This window comes from Ammospiza caudacuta, chromosome 11 (genome assembly GCF_027887145.1).
Source record: "Ammospiza caudacuta isolate bAmmCau1 chromosome 11, bAmmCau1.pri, whole genome shotgun sequence".
NCBI classification, from domain to species: domain Eukaryota; kingdom Metazoa; phylum Chordata; class Aves; order Passeriformes; family Passerellidae; genus Ammospiza; species Ammospiza caudacuta.
Window position 1 is genome coordinate 21,357,432 of NC_080603.1, and position 14,492 is coordinate 21,371,923.

The 14,492-nt window shown below is 45.2% G+C and overlaps 1 protein-coding gene across 2 annotated transcripts in view; it reads right to left on the minus strand.

Annotated features, from left to right (window-relative positions):
* Positions 1-14,492, minus strand: part of LOC131562501 (calcium-activated potassium channel subunit beta-2) — a 137,904-nt gene that overhangs the window by 83,718 nt on the left and 39,694 nt on the right. The window contains exon 1 of one of the 2 annotated variants that reach the window (XM_058812276.1): positions 9,721-10,052. The exons of the other annotated variant lie outside the window; for it this stretch is intronic. The gene's annotated coding sequence lies outside the window, so the exon portion shown is untranslated. Of the gene's footprint in view, positions 1-9,720; positions 10,053-14,492 lie in introns of those variants that run through there. 2 annotated transcript variants of the gene reach the window in all.

A 14,492-nucleotide genomic window follows, 5' to 3' on the forward strand; every position in this document is an offset into this window, starting at 1 on the left:
TCTCTGGCTATTGTTGACACTGTCCTGTGTAATCCCTTCTGCTGGGTTATCAAACTCCATCACAAAAATAGTCAGGGTTTATTCCCCCGTCACTGAGAGGTGCTTTTCATATTCTAATCCTTTTAGGGTAAGGTGATTTGACACCTAATATTTCAAGACAGAATCTATTATGAAAGCAAAATTAAGCAACAACATTTATTCTCTGATTCCCTTTATAAACTCCAACATATCTTGGCACACTTCACTTTCGTATCTCTGAGTTATGCATAAGAGATGAAAGATATCGCTGCAAAAAATGTTAAAATCATTGGATGCTGTCACAGGTGACTATGATATTTATTCATGCTCATCTGGGGAACTTCTAAGGCTGATGGTGTGGTTCAATAGAAATTACAGAGTGGGAGTTTTTTTTAGCATTAACAGTTGTTAAGTGTGTCAAAGCTGGTGAAGTCAGAGGAGCTTTACAAAGACAAATGCACAAGAAGCCTGACAGCTGGTGAAATTCATTGATGAATCTGAGTAAGATTGATTGCAGAGAATCGCCTCAACTTCTTATGTGTTGGCAGATTTTAAATTAATTATATTTTAAATGCTTTGGAAACAGACCTGAGAACAAATTTGTGGAGCCCAACATAAGTGGTGGTTCAATAAATGAAAGATATATAGAAAAGTAATCATCATTTTAGCTGTGTACAGAATGAAAAAGAAATCAAACACTGAAAATATTATTACAGTGCCATTAACATAAATCAATTGCATGCTCTATCCTCAGAATCTTTTTTCATTTCTGGTCATCCTATCTCATAAAGTCTTAAATGGTTATAAAAAGAGTGCAGAGATTGACAGTAAAAATGATTAGAGACGTGTAAAGATTTTTGTAAGAGGGGAGGCAGCAGCCTGGAACTGCTTAGAAAAAAGCTTTAGCTGCCCTAGGAGATTTGAGCAGCTCAGCAGGACCAAGGCAGGTTGTAAGTGCTGAATGTGGTCCCCCTGTCCCCCTGCTCACCTGCACCCCAACCCTCAGGGCCCTTGAGCTCTATAAACCATGGGGATTTTAATTCAGAGCCTCAGAGCTCAGGGCAGCTCCTGATCCAGCTGTGGGTCACACTCTGCACTGGGGACAGGCCAAAAATTACAGCCCAGCCTGGGCTCTTCCTGAGACATGGAAACAGCCAAAATGTCCATTTTAAAAGACACAACTCTCTAAAACAGGCTGAAGATCTCACCCTCAAAAGTTGGTTCTCTCCCATGTACCTCTTGGTGGAAATGGGATTTTCAGCCTCTCCAGTCAGGTCCTCTCCCAGCTCCCTTGGTTTGGGAATGGCCAGCACAGTGTACCAGCTGGCTCTGGGGGTTTTCACTGCCCGTCCCCTCCAGCACAAACTGCTAAAATGAACCTGCTGGAACTTCTCTGTTGTGCTAAAATATTTGCCACAGGATGCACACCAATTGCTTAATAGGATTTTAGATAACCCCTAGAAATTCCTAGCTAGAGAGCATCTATCCATTTTATTGGGCAAGCTAAATCAAGGATGTGCTATCTCATGCTTTAAGGTGTAAGTCAGACATGCAGCTACAGCAGATTCAGGCAATGATGGTTCCCTTCTTGGCAGTTTGCTCTGCAGTTTTGTGCCATTCCTGGGAGGAATGTTGGGATTCCCAGACATGAAACTGGGAGCTCCCCTGAGCACACTTCTCATGGCATTACAGCAAAGGGGAAGGAAACCTGTCTGCCCTGTCATTGCATTTGGGGTGGGCTCAAGCCCCACTCCCACAGGTGCTTCTGGCACCTTTCTGCCTTTCTCCTGATAAAATGAAAGAGTGAACCAGTGTTTCTGAGGTGTAAATAATGTTTAACAAGTGGGCCTTGGAGTTGTAAAGGAACTCCTGCACTTATGCTATAATCATTTTGGTGGTTGATTTAGAGCCAAGTCCTGCTGGCCTGACTGAAGCAATTAGCCTGATTACTGCCAGAGGGATGCTCATGCAATTAAGGTGAGCAGTGTTTGCTCTTTATTCTGGAAAGCAGTTGTCTGTATAACAGCAGTTGACACAGTGCAGCGGTGCTGAGGGTGATGGGCTCTGAGACAAACCTGGGAGCCCTGACAGAACCTCGTGTCTCTCACAGAAGAAGGATGGACAGATGGACATTGTCTGACACTGCTCTGAGGGGAAAGCTGAAACCTGACAGTGAGAGACGTGTCCTGGTGTGTTTGCTCTGTGGGACTGCAGCTGCTGTTGCTTCACCAGCTTCTCAAAAGGATGGGACTGGCTAATTAGATCTACAATTGCCATTTATCAAAAAGAGCATCTGAAGTCTTCAGTGATGTTTTCCCCCCCTCTCTCCCTGCTATTTCTAAGGCACCTATCAATGTGGTGCAGAAATACCATCTGGATACCTGGCTAGTGACCAGCAGGCTTGGGTATGTGAGGGTTTTAAATAGAGACAAGAAAATGGAGGGTGGAAAGGGTAGACAAACAGCATCTTTTCATGGAGGCTGAAAAGGGGATAAATGAACTGAAAAGCAAAGAAGAGTGGAAAAATACCTTTTCTTCAAATTTTGACAATGAAAGAAGCAGGGAGGAGCCTACCTAGGAATATTTAAACTGCTTGGGAAGTGTTCTGCAGATGAGCAGGGCTGCTGCATTGGCTCTGTGGATGAGAACTCACCAGAGAGCAGGAGCATCTCTGCAGAGGAAACTTCTCCCTGCCCTGCCAGGAGCACCTCTGCACCTGGCTCTGGATGCCAGCACTCCTCTGCATTCACTGCTCAGAGGTTTCACTAAGGGCACGCACAGCCTTGGGGTCAAGGGCTCTGACTTATCCCTCCCCCTGAATTCAAGGAAATGCAGAGGTTTTATTTGATTCCACAGAAATCAAATACACTTTGCAATGTGGGAATTTCCCTTTTTGATGGATCTGAAGGGTTTGTGAATAGCCTAGTCCAAGGTTTTAGTGTGAAGCCTCTTGTGTCATCTCAGTGATGATGAATTCACTCATGTCAATGGAGTTTACTCTTTGTGTTAGCTCTGTCCCCCAGGTGGGTGCCTGTGTGTGCACAAATAATGGCTCGCTCTGGCAGAACATCTCTGCTAAAAACACCTCACTTGTCAATTACTGGGGATTTTCCCTGAACTCTGGTGGTTCTGGAGCAGAGTTTGGGCTTCTGGTGTTATGACAGAATTTTGCAGGTTCAGTGATGACTTTTGACAGCTCAGGTCCCAGCAGGGAAAGACTCCTCACTTGAAATCAATCAACTTTATCACACAGGAAAAAAGAAAATTAAAACCCACCTGGAACTCAAACCTGCTTGAACAGGGGCTCCTCTCTGACTGAGCTGTTACTGCAGATATCTCTACACAACAAGCATTGTTATGTGGGGAAATATCAAAAGGTAGGTGCACCTAACAAAGACATCCTGATCATGTTTAATGCACCAGATAAATTGTTTTAAAATGCAGAGGGTTTTTTTGAGTTTTTAGTGAAAAAGCACATCCACATATGCATCTCTGAAGAGTTTTATAATTAATTGCTTTCAGCCATTTCCTTTCATAAAATTAGAACAATGATGGAATAGACTGGCTGTGGAGTTTGGCCGAGGAAAGATTATACTAATCCACTTGAAATATGACTAAAACAGAAAGCAAGGAGAGATAAAAGCAATTTTTTCCCCCAAGCTTGTTTACCTGTGACAAAATCCTTCTAAATCACCTGCACACAAAATACTGGATCATCTTAATTAAACTCAACCAAATGAGATCTTGCTTTGGACTTCTTGGGATATTTCATATCCAGAGAATTTGTCCCATAATGCTTTTAGCAAGATGGGGGGATCTGTGTTTCATGCAATTAATAATTAGGAGAGCAGCAAAGCTTTTAAAGAGCAGAGAGACACCCAGATCAACTTGCTATATGGAATCAAACAAAAAGGGGGAATTTATCTGAAATTTTTTATATACCCTGAGGCAGCACTGAGAGTGGTTTTCAAGAGTCAAGGGACCTTTCATTTGCATATTCTCCAGTTAATAAAAGGCTATGGTTACAAATGAACTTCCTTTATTCCCTCCATGGGTTATTGCTCCCTAAGCCTTGAACTATATATTCTTTGTTGAAAGGATAAAAAGATGTCCTAGTTAATGTGACGCTTTCCACTCAGACTTTCCTTCCAAAACTCTTATTTTCCAGAGCACTAAACTTTGCCAAACCACAACAACATCTCCACAAAGACTGGTTTTCACAGCTGAATCAATTCTTTCCCTATCAGCACAACAGCAGCTCTGGAATTCCACATATAAGCTTACAAATGGCTCATCAATAACCAGATGGGCCCTGAGGATCAAAGAGCAGTGAGTGCAGACACACTGCTGTCCTTCTCTGCCCTTCAGCCAGGCAGCCCTGGGCTGTGCACACATTGCTGTGGTCAGCCTGTGCCTGGCTGGAGCCTCTTTCTGCAGGTCCTTGAGGCAGAGCAATTCAGGGGTGCTCAGCTGTGCCAGGACTCTGCTCTTCTCCTGCTTCTCCTGCTTCTCCTGCTTCTCCTGCTTCTCCTGCTTCTCCTGCACCAGCTCTGGAGTTTTTTGTAGACTCCCTTGTGAGTCAAGACCAAAGCACAATTTTCAGTAGGTTCCATGAGCTCTGAGGGCCAGGAGAGCCTGGAAGGTGCAGGAGTGGGTGGCTAGATGGGAATGGGAAGGCAACAAGAGAACAAGGGGCAATGCCAGCCCTGGGGCTGATGGGCTCCCTGAACTGTCCCCCCAAAAGCCAATACACTCCTGACTGAGGCCAGGGAGTCAGTGTGTTTGGCAGCTGCACTGAGCAGGACCTGGACACAGGTCTGCAGGAAGGCTTAATATTCCTTTATTCCCTCTGACTTTGATTTAACCATGGGCTGTGATGCTTTAAGTACCAGATATTAATTAGAAGTGGAAGTAGGTCCCAAAGGGACCATACTCCAGATCTTTTCACCCTTCCTAGTTTGACTTATTTCAGGTTACTACTCCGAAACATTATTTATGCACCCAGGAGCCTGACATTTATAATGCCCAACTAAATTTGCAAATAACTAATGGCTGTCAGTGAGGAGTACCACTCTCCTGAGGTGGAAAATAGCTTGCCCACAAATAAAACCTAGCCAAGCATATGGGATGTTTTCTGCAGCACTTCTTTAAGGCAGGTGATTGTCTTGTCCCTCCTTTGGTATCACACCTAAACAGGCACAAAGGGACAAGGCTACAGGGAGGGATCCCACCAGGATGGCAGCCTTGGAGAGATGAATCACATTGGGCTGAAGCAGGAACTGAGCTCTGAGCCTGTGGAAGGGAAGTGGGGAAGTGGGACAAATGCTCTTTGGGCTCCTCTGCTCTCCAAAACCCTTCTGGCAGTGGCACAGAGTGGGAGGAACACTGAATTCAGGCACAATTGCTGGGTACCTGTGAGTGGCTGGGGCATCCCATTTGGCGCAAGCAGAGATGGAAATTATTTATGGGTAGCAGGATAGCTTTGTATTAAGAAAGAAAAAGCATCTGAAGTCATAATAGGAGTTTTAACAGAATCTAGGGGGAATTTTCAAGTTGGGATTTAATTCCAGACTACATTGAGTCAATTTTTGTCCTAGCAAAGATTCTCTGTATTTGCTCAGATTTTAGTTCCTCTAATTCTTCTCATCCTCCTGCTCTCCCCAGGCAATATCAGTCTGGTGTTATGTGTGCCCTGGCAGAATATGAATACACATGTGTTGCCTGTAGTGACTCCACTGTGTGACTCACAGCACTTGCAATTTAGGCCCACTTCTATTTTTAGAATAAAAAAAGGATATCTAGGATCATTGGACTTTAAAATCACTGAAAAGGTAAAAAGGGGCCATCTGATGGGGGTGTAACTGCTGGTTGCCTCTATGAAGTCTTAGCAACCCTGTTGATTTAGCTCACACCAGACTTTCTATATAAAGTACATGGACAATAGAGCTCACTCAGTGGGAGACGTGAGGTTTCCTCCTATATGACATAAGAACAGTGCAGAAATATCTCAAAAGGCAAATATATTCATGGTTTATAACATTCTCCCCTTGATTTGTTTCTGAGTAAAAGAGCTTGGTGTTTTGACAGCTGAATTTTTTTTCTGTCTTTGAGGAAATACGTTTGACAGAAATTCTTCACCCAGGTGGTTTTGACTGTTTTTAAACCATTTATCGGGTGTTAGTTTTCTTCTCATCTGCCGTTTTCACAACTCTTCCATATCTCCATGGCATGTTAACAGTCCCCTGCATGACAGAAAGTAAACTCTGTCCCCCCTTGCTTGGTGGCAATTTTAGTGAGCACAGGGAAGGACTGGGAGCAACAAATCAGGGCTTGCCCTGGGCTGAGTCTGGTAAGACCATAGACCTTGAGGTTAATGACCCAAAACCACTAGATTCACTGTTAAAAATTGTATTTGTATATTAGGTGTTCCTGCTGTTCCCATTTCCACCTCCTCTGTATCTGCTCCATGTGCCACTGATCCCTCCTTCTGCAGTCACCCTTGCTTTTCCCTCTTTCATTGTTTTCTCCTGCTCTCACTGCCTCACTGTTGGCTGTTCTCATGTCACAGAATGTGCAAGACAGGCACAACAGGAGAGGTTATAATGTGGAAAATTTAGAAATTTCCATTATGGTATTTTTTCCTTCTAAACTGGCTGCACAAACAGTTTCCACTGGCACTGTGGGCTTGCTCTGGAGAGTTGGGGAGCCAATGGGGGCACGGCAAGAGCTGGGAGAAAACAGCCCATGCAGTGCACGATGAATGATGCCCACTATTCATTTTAGCAGAGCTGCAGGAATCCAAACACTTTTCATGAATATTCATGTGAAATTGAAAGCTGTTTAACCTGGCTCTCACATCTGTCTGGTGGGAGCACTTCAGTGCTTATGTGTTGCTGGTATGAATACTTGCAAGACATGAATTTTAAACCTGACTGAGTGTGATGGAAATCCAGTATGAAACAGAACGCTTGGTTGTGAAATTTGCAATTCCTTTCCTGCCAGTTAGCTGCACAAGTCAGCTAATCAAGGAACACCACAGGACTGAACCAAGCAACACAGTATGAATTTGCAAACATTTGCCATTCCCAGAAGATCTGGAAGCCAAGAAGTTGTTTGCTGAAGAAAGCCCTAAATAATATCAAATAAATAAATTAGAAAATTGCATGACCTCCACAGGAAATTCATAACAGAAAGGACAAGTGAGATTCATGGCAAAAAGAACTCATTGAGCTTCTGAAGAAAGCAGGGAAATCCTTCCTCAGCACAGTGAATCAATCTGATGTAGTTTCCTCCACTATCTGCTGTCCATTGATGGAATGATGGGAGATTTGGAGTCATTTCTGTCAGGCTCTCAGATGAATGGGTATTTGGTCCTGGCAGAAGTTTTTCTAAGTGGCCAATTGGTCTGGGATAGTTTTGAGAGCAGATTTAGTTTTGAATCATGGGATTTGCCTTGTGTCATATTTTACACTTGAAAATGCCTGAAACATTGACATCCTTCTGCTACACAGTTTGGCTTTGCATTTTGCCCTGCCTGGAGCCCTGTGCTCAGCCCCATTCCCTGAGCACCCCTGTCTGTATTTCCATTGCATCATTACCACCTTAGCCTCGATGCACTGCCCATTTCCCAGAGATGCTGAGGGGTTTGCCCAAGTCTTCCAGAGAAATCTGGGCACAGGTTTAACACAGTCTCCCATCTCCTTGTGGTTTTACCCCTTCAGACCCTCCTCTCAGAGAGGCACTGCAGTAAAAAAAAATAACTAAAATTGTCTAAGCTTCTGGACAAAAGTGAGATGGAGAAGAAAAGCCATATACCTGATTTCCACATGCATTGCTCATTTCTGGCACAGATCTCATATCTCTGTGTAATAACTCTTTGATCCATATTGCAAACTGCTACAATTTCTTTGGAAGAAAGTTTTCAGTGTTATCTTTATGTACTCAGTAGAGTACATAATATAGGTTGAAATTATTTCCCCCCAGATTTGCAATGCAAAGTAATGCAGTTAACTGAAAAGTTCTTGCTTGGATCAAATGGGGAATATTTATGTTTCTTAAAAGGAATTCTTACCAATTTCTGATCCAATATTGCTTCTTTTTGGCACAAGCAGTATTCACTTAGACTGAAAGCACTTTTGTTGTTAAATTGTCATTGGTGTTTTGTTTTAAAAAGAATTACATCCCAACCTATTTACTATGCAATATAACATACTGAAGTTCTCCTTAAAGAGAACATTAGTTAGGATGAGTAAATTCAAATTACTTGGTAAGTCTCTGCTATGTAGGAATTATTTTTCTGATGAAAATTTAATGAAAACAACCAGTCTAACAGAATTCTTGAAGCTGTGAGTTTTTGGCAACAGTATTGTAAAGTATCCTTAGTGACATCCACATTAAAGTAGATTTAAAATGGTATCATAACCTTAATTTGAAAATTTAGCACAGCAAGTGACTCCATACCTCTTGCTGCAAGAAATGACTCTCAGCTTCTTTACGTGCATTTTTAATGGGTCCTGTGAGAAGCATTTCCACAAGCAGAACATTTTATTGTTACTAAATACCACTCACTCTGAAGTCCCTCTGTTGTTTGGGAATGAAACTTTAATGAACAAGTAGAAACAATTCATCAACCCAGGGAACATCACACTCAGATCAGGCATGCTGAATGATAAGGGCTCTGCATATGCATGGAAATATGATTTTCATTCATTATGTTCCTGCTGCTCATCCTGGTGAGGGTCACACACACAAAACCAGGAACTCAGCCATGCCCAGGACCCCATGCAGATCCCACTGCCCTGTCTGACTATGCAGACCTGACTCTGATTTTTGGACATTTTCTTGTCTAGTGATGCTAAACTGGCACAACATAAAAAAGTGCATGAGGCTTCTAACTTTGCTATCACGTCTTGGACTTCTGGCTGGGAAGAAACAAGGTTTTTCCAGGGCAAGCCTTCCTGTTATCCCAGTGAGTGTTGATTCTCCCCCTCAGCCCTTGCTCACAGCCCTTTCAGCATCCAGCTGAACGCTGTGTGCATCCTTCCCCACGCTGCTTTCTCAGGGGGAGGAGGGTGTCAGGGGGCTGGCAGTGACACGGGAGGAAATCGTGCCTTTTTCTGCCTGAAACTACATTTCTCGTCCAGCAAAACAATGCCAACGGCGCAGAGAAAGCTTTGATTATGCAAAATGGATGGGCACATCACGCCTGCTTTTGCAATAGGTTATAACCCAAGGAGTCCCTCACCCGGAAAATTCCTCCCACCACCTTCCCCCGCGAATGCTTTCCCCCTTTCAAATGACATCGGTGGCACTCCAGACACATTTTACACGTTAATAGCACGTCTCCCTCCTCTTACAGGCTCCATCGCTTTCCTCTCCCCCTCTCATTTTAGGGCAGCTTCCCCATCTCAGAACCAGCCGGGCTGGCTGGCAGGAAAAGGAGCAAAGTGTTTTCTTGCATGACCTCTATGCATTTTACTCCGCGGGAAGAGCAACGTGGAATGCACACTCAGCAGGCAGCGAGGCTTGAGCCAGTTTATCCTCGGGGCATTTCTGCCATAAAACACAGGGCTATGCTCAGCATTTCCATCCCGGCTGTCCCCCCATGGCAGCGACCCGCGCCCAGCGCTGCCGCCGCACCTGCGGGGAGCCGAGCCCCGACCGAGCAGCAACAGCTCCCTTTGTCCCCCGAGCGAATCCTACCTCCGAGAGCCGTCACATCTTCCTCCCGATTATTGACAAACAGAGATCCAGCGGAACCCTCCGAACTGCCACCGCTCGTGAAGCGCTGTCATCGCTCCCTCCCGGTGCTGGAACCTTTCTGGAGCATTAATGTCACAACCCCTGCTAACTCATCGCTTAGCACTCGCTGCTCAAAATGTCTGAAATAGTTTGGAGGGATAATAGGAATGACAGGCACACTAGACAGCTATGCTTGAAATTAGTTTTCTCCGGCTGACTTAAGGCTGTTCCGTAGTGCTTTTAGGCATGCACTCGGTGGGGTTTATGAACCTAGGCTAGACATGCCATTGCTGCTTTTGTTCAGGGCTGTAATAGGATGGCCGCTAGGAACGCAGCAGCGATAGCTCCAACTCCATTCATCCCTCCGTAGTTCCTAAACCTCCCTGGGAGAGGAAACGGCTTCAGTCATCCTTAAACTTACTGAGGCCGCTGTTTCTGCGGAGCAGGCTTTCACACATTGTTTTGGAACTAAAGAGAGAATCCCTGCCGGGCACGGAAGGTGCCGTGGCTGTGGCGAGCGGCGAGAGGAGCCGGCAGCATCCGCCCCCGCCGCAGGCTGGGCTGGCGCAGGACTCGCTGGAAGGAGCGATTGGAGGCTGAAAGTTCCGAAAACTCTCTGAGGCAGCTGTGGCACAAAGAGAGCGAGGGGGGTGCAGGGACCGTGCTGTGCTTTGTGTGCGCAGAGTCACAGACGTGCACTGAGCTTGTCAAAAGGCAAAATAATGTTTGGAGATGGTGGGGATTCACAGTCTAGATTTCTAAGTAAGCAGCACCTGGGATAATGGTGGGCAGGAGAAATGAGACCAAAGCATAACATTGGGAGAGTGGTGGTGAGAGATGCTACAGAACACTGCTGTACTGTTTTACTGTTTTCAGTAAAGCTGTGCGAATCACCAAATCCCAGCTCAGAGATATTTGTGTCCTGCAGAGATCTTGGAGCCTCTTCTTGGTGGTCAGTTAATGACCAGTCCAGGTCAAGATGCAGAAAGATTTGTTAACATCTGCTACCACTGGTGTTGCTGATCCCAATATGGTCCCTTGTGGACAAAAGTAAGAGCCACCAGCACAGAAGTGTCTCTGCCAGCAGCAATGGCACACATGGGCTGAAGAATTGGAAAGGCACCCAGGAGCCAAGGCAGGCTGGGGCAGAGCAAGTGGAGAATTAGTTCTTTCATTGCTTGTTCCCCTCCTGCCTGTTTTTCTAGTACCACCTGGTTCACAGCCCTTTTCTCTGTATGGAAACACCATTCAGGAGACACCTCAGAAATGAATGTTGTTGGGAGAGATTAAGGGGAAAGCAGATCTCAGTGAAACCCCAGCTATGGCTGCCTCAGAACCTGGGAAGGAAAGGGTTAGGACAGCACTAATGGCAGATTTGCTTTACCAAACAGCAAATCAGTGTTTGTGCATAGCATGGGCCACTGGTCTCTCCTCCTTGTGCATTGGCTTTCCCTGAAACCATGAGTGACAGCAAGCTTGTTTCTGATGCAAGCCAGCCATGGATGGGGACATCTGGAGGGACCACAGGCATGGTATTTGCTTCTGAATCAATGCTGCTCCTGGCAGAGCTGCCTTTGCTCTCTGTGCTTCCCCATGCCTGCACTTGCTGCTGCTCTTGGACACCCTCCCTTTCCTCTTTCCCCACTGCTCCTTACACAGTCAGTGGGTTGGAGGGGAGGGCTCAAGGCTCCAGATTTGTTTCTCAGTTTACCCTCAATGGGGTATTATTAGCACATCAAGCTACTCCCAGACCTGGTGGCAGCAAAGGGGACTTTGAATTTTGTAGCCAGGAATCTCAAGGTGGGCAACTACACGCTGACTGATAGCAGGGCTGACTGAACAATAGCTGCTTTCTGAATAATTCAAAGAATTTTTTTTGTGTCACCTATCTTGCATCTTTCATGTGCCCTTCATTCACCTTAAGGCAGAAAAAGAAATGGGAAAAAAAGTTCTCATTGTCACAGGAAATATATTTCTGTTTCAGTAAGGGTCTCCCTGTGCCATTGATTTGTAAGTGGGGTGACACAGCAGTTCCAGAGACATAAGAGTCTGGTTGGAGATACCCAAGTCTAGGAGTCCTGACCTTGCTGATGAGCTTGTGAGAGATTTCAGTGCTGAACTGGACACAGGAATGTTCAATGCCAGGTTAAAGCAGGTGGTGGTTGCCACCCATGTTCACAGTTCCCCAGCTGTGTATGCTGAAAATGAGAAGATTAATTAAAAGCTCCCCCAGCTCTCCCTCCTTCATGGACCTCTCTGCCAGGGAGATCCCAAAGGCCTCAGTCCTTCCCAGTAAGTTAAAGCCACTCAGACTTGGGGGTCAGGGGGTGACACTGCCTGTGAGAGCTGTGTTACTGAATGGAGAGGAGAGGTTCTTACCTTGGGTGGGATTTGAAGGGGGAAATAAACTGTTCAAGGTGTGCAGGGTAGACAGGGAATGACCAGAAACATCTTCTGGGGCTGATTTGTTAACATGGTCAGCCTTAGGGAGAGATTCCATGACACTCCCCCTTTCCTCAGGCTTTTTCTGATCCCTGAGCAGCCACAGCAGCTCCATCAGTGTGGGACTGCTGTACTCCCTGTCCCTACCATGGCTCCTCTGCTGTTGTGTTTTTCTGGCACACCAATCTGCTCCCTGCTGGAAAGAGGATACAGGGAGCAGTGGAGTGGGGATCTGATCAGATATTCCAATTTTCTGTCTTCCTGCCCTGTATGAATGTTGTAAAGTAGGATTGTCCAGGGAAGCAGAGGGCTCACATGTGATTTCACTCTGCCTTCCATCAGAAAATCCTGTTCTGTAGGAGAGGAAATTGCTGCTCAGCTGTAGAGCAGTGGATCCTATTTGAGAAAACCCTTTGCTTGCCAAGGAGTGCAACAATTTACAATGCCTGGTCAGTTTCTGACCAGGACTTAGGAAATGGCCAAGGAGGATGAAGGACAGGAGGAATTCAGGAAGTTTGCATGTTGAAGTATGCCAAATAATATAATGAACAGAGCAACTAATGCATCATTTCATTATGAGTCATCCCCATTATAACAGGAATTTTATAGATATGTAATTAGAAAGTGTAACTATCAGTTACAAATGCACATTCCTACTTACAAAAGAAAGGACGTGATACAATTAAAGCTTCAGGTTGCACACACAACAGCCTTTTCTCCTCCTGTGCTCACAAATTCTCTAGGAACAGGATGAGTATATTTTGAAGTTGCATACCTCTCAGACAGCATTCCTTCTACCCACTTGCTGAGTCTTTTTGAAACAGCAGCAGGCAGCCTCACTAATCCATAAATTCTTGGTGTGAGTTGTGTATTAAAGGAATTGCAGGATGATCTGCTGATGCCTCTTGCACGCTGGGTGTCTCTGTGGAGTGTCAGTGTTCAGAGCAGCATTAGCCTGGCAGGGCTGCAGGTGTGGTGTGCACGACAGGTACCAGGCTGTGCTCAGGATGAGCAATCACAGTGCCACTGAAATTCCTCTAGCAGGAAAAAGGATCCTCAGAAAGGGCCAAATTCTGCCATGCACATCTAGATACTCTTGGGTGTTGTGGAGCCTGAGCTCAGACCTGAGTTTTGCAGAGGGCAGCTATTCACAAAAAAAGGATGAGTCCAATGTGGGGGAAGATAAATTCCTAACAATTATCTCAGCAACAAGCATTAATCTCACCTCTGCTGTTTAATCGAAAAAATATCAAGAAACCTTGTTGATGTCACTCCCCAGATTTACAGCTCTGCCTGGTTTCCCTTCTTTTCCCTGTGGCAGAGCAGGCAGCACCTGTGTGAATGCAGCCCCGTGTTTGACCAGAGTATTGCAGTGTGGTGCTGAGAACCCCAGGACACCCAAGTGCTTATTTAACTGAGTTACCTCACAATGACTGCCTAATCACTTCCACACGCTGCTTCATTGTCCCCCTTTATATCCAGCTCTGCCTTTTTCCTGCACAGCTCTTTTTGAGCTGCTTGCCTAAGAGAAAATAACTACATCTGGAGTGTGGTTAAATGACCCAGAAGCTGCTGTTTTGCAGACTGACAGTGTTTGATGCAAATAGATGGCTTCTTGCTGTGAAAATCTCCTCGGCTGACAATCCATCGGCTGCTTTCAACGATAGTTGTCTGAATTAAAACACAGGCTCCTCTTTGTATATTCACACTATCATTCTTACAGAACTGCTGGTGTTAAATTCTTCCTGTGCAGTCTCAGTGCAGGCCTCTCTACTCCCCATTTGTGCACCAGCTGCTGGTGCACATCTCTGCCTCTCTTTGCCTTCAGCTTTTGCCATCTGCCACCATTAAGTTGCCCAGGTGTTGGAAATCTTCTTGCTCTTCTCTGGCAAACATTTCTCTGCCTCCTTCTTCACTAATTCAGCCTTCATTTATATGGAGGCTGATAGATCAGGATCAAACATCTGCTGCATTTCATCCTTCAGGGGGGCACATGGGGAGCAGAGCACTTGTAGTTGGAGGCAAGAATAAAGGCTGGTTAACCCTTCCTTCCCTAATTTTCCACTCCATCTTTGAGAGCTCACAGTTTTCCTGCACTTCTAGATGTGCCAATTATTTAATACTCGTCAGTTGGGATGTTACCTAGAGCAAATATGTCCTAAAGCAGAGCTAATTTTCAGAAACATCAAAGCTTTCACATGCTGCAGCAGTGCCTAGTTGTGAGGTATTGAGGAGCAGCAGAGTTGGAACATAGACAGTTTATCAGCAAAGACACCAGAATAAGCCTTTTT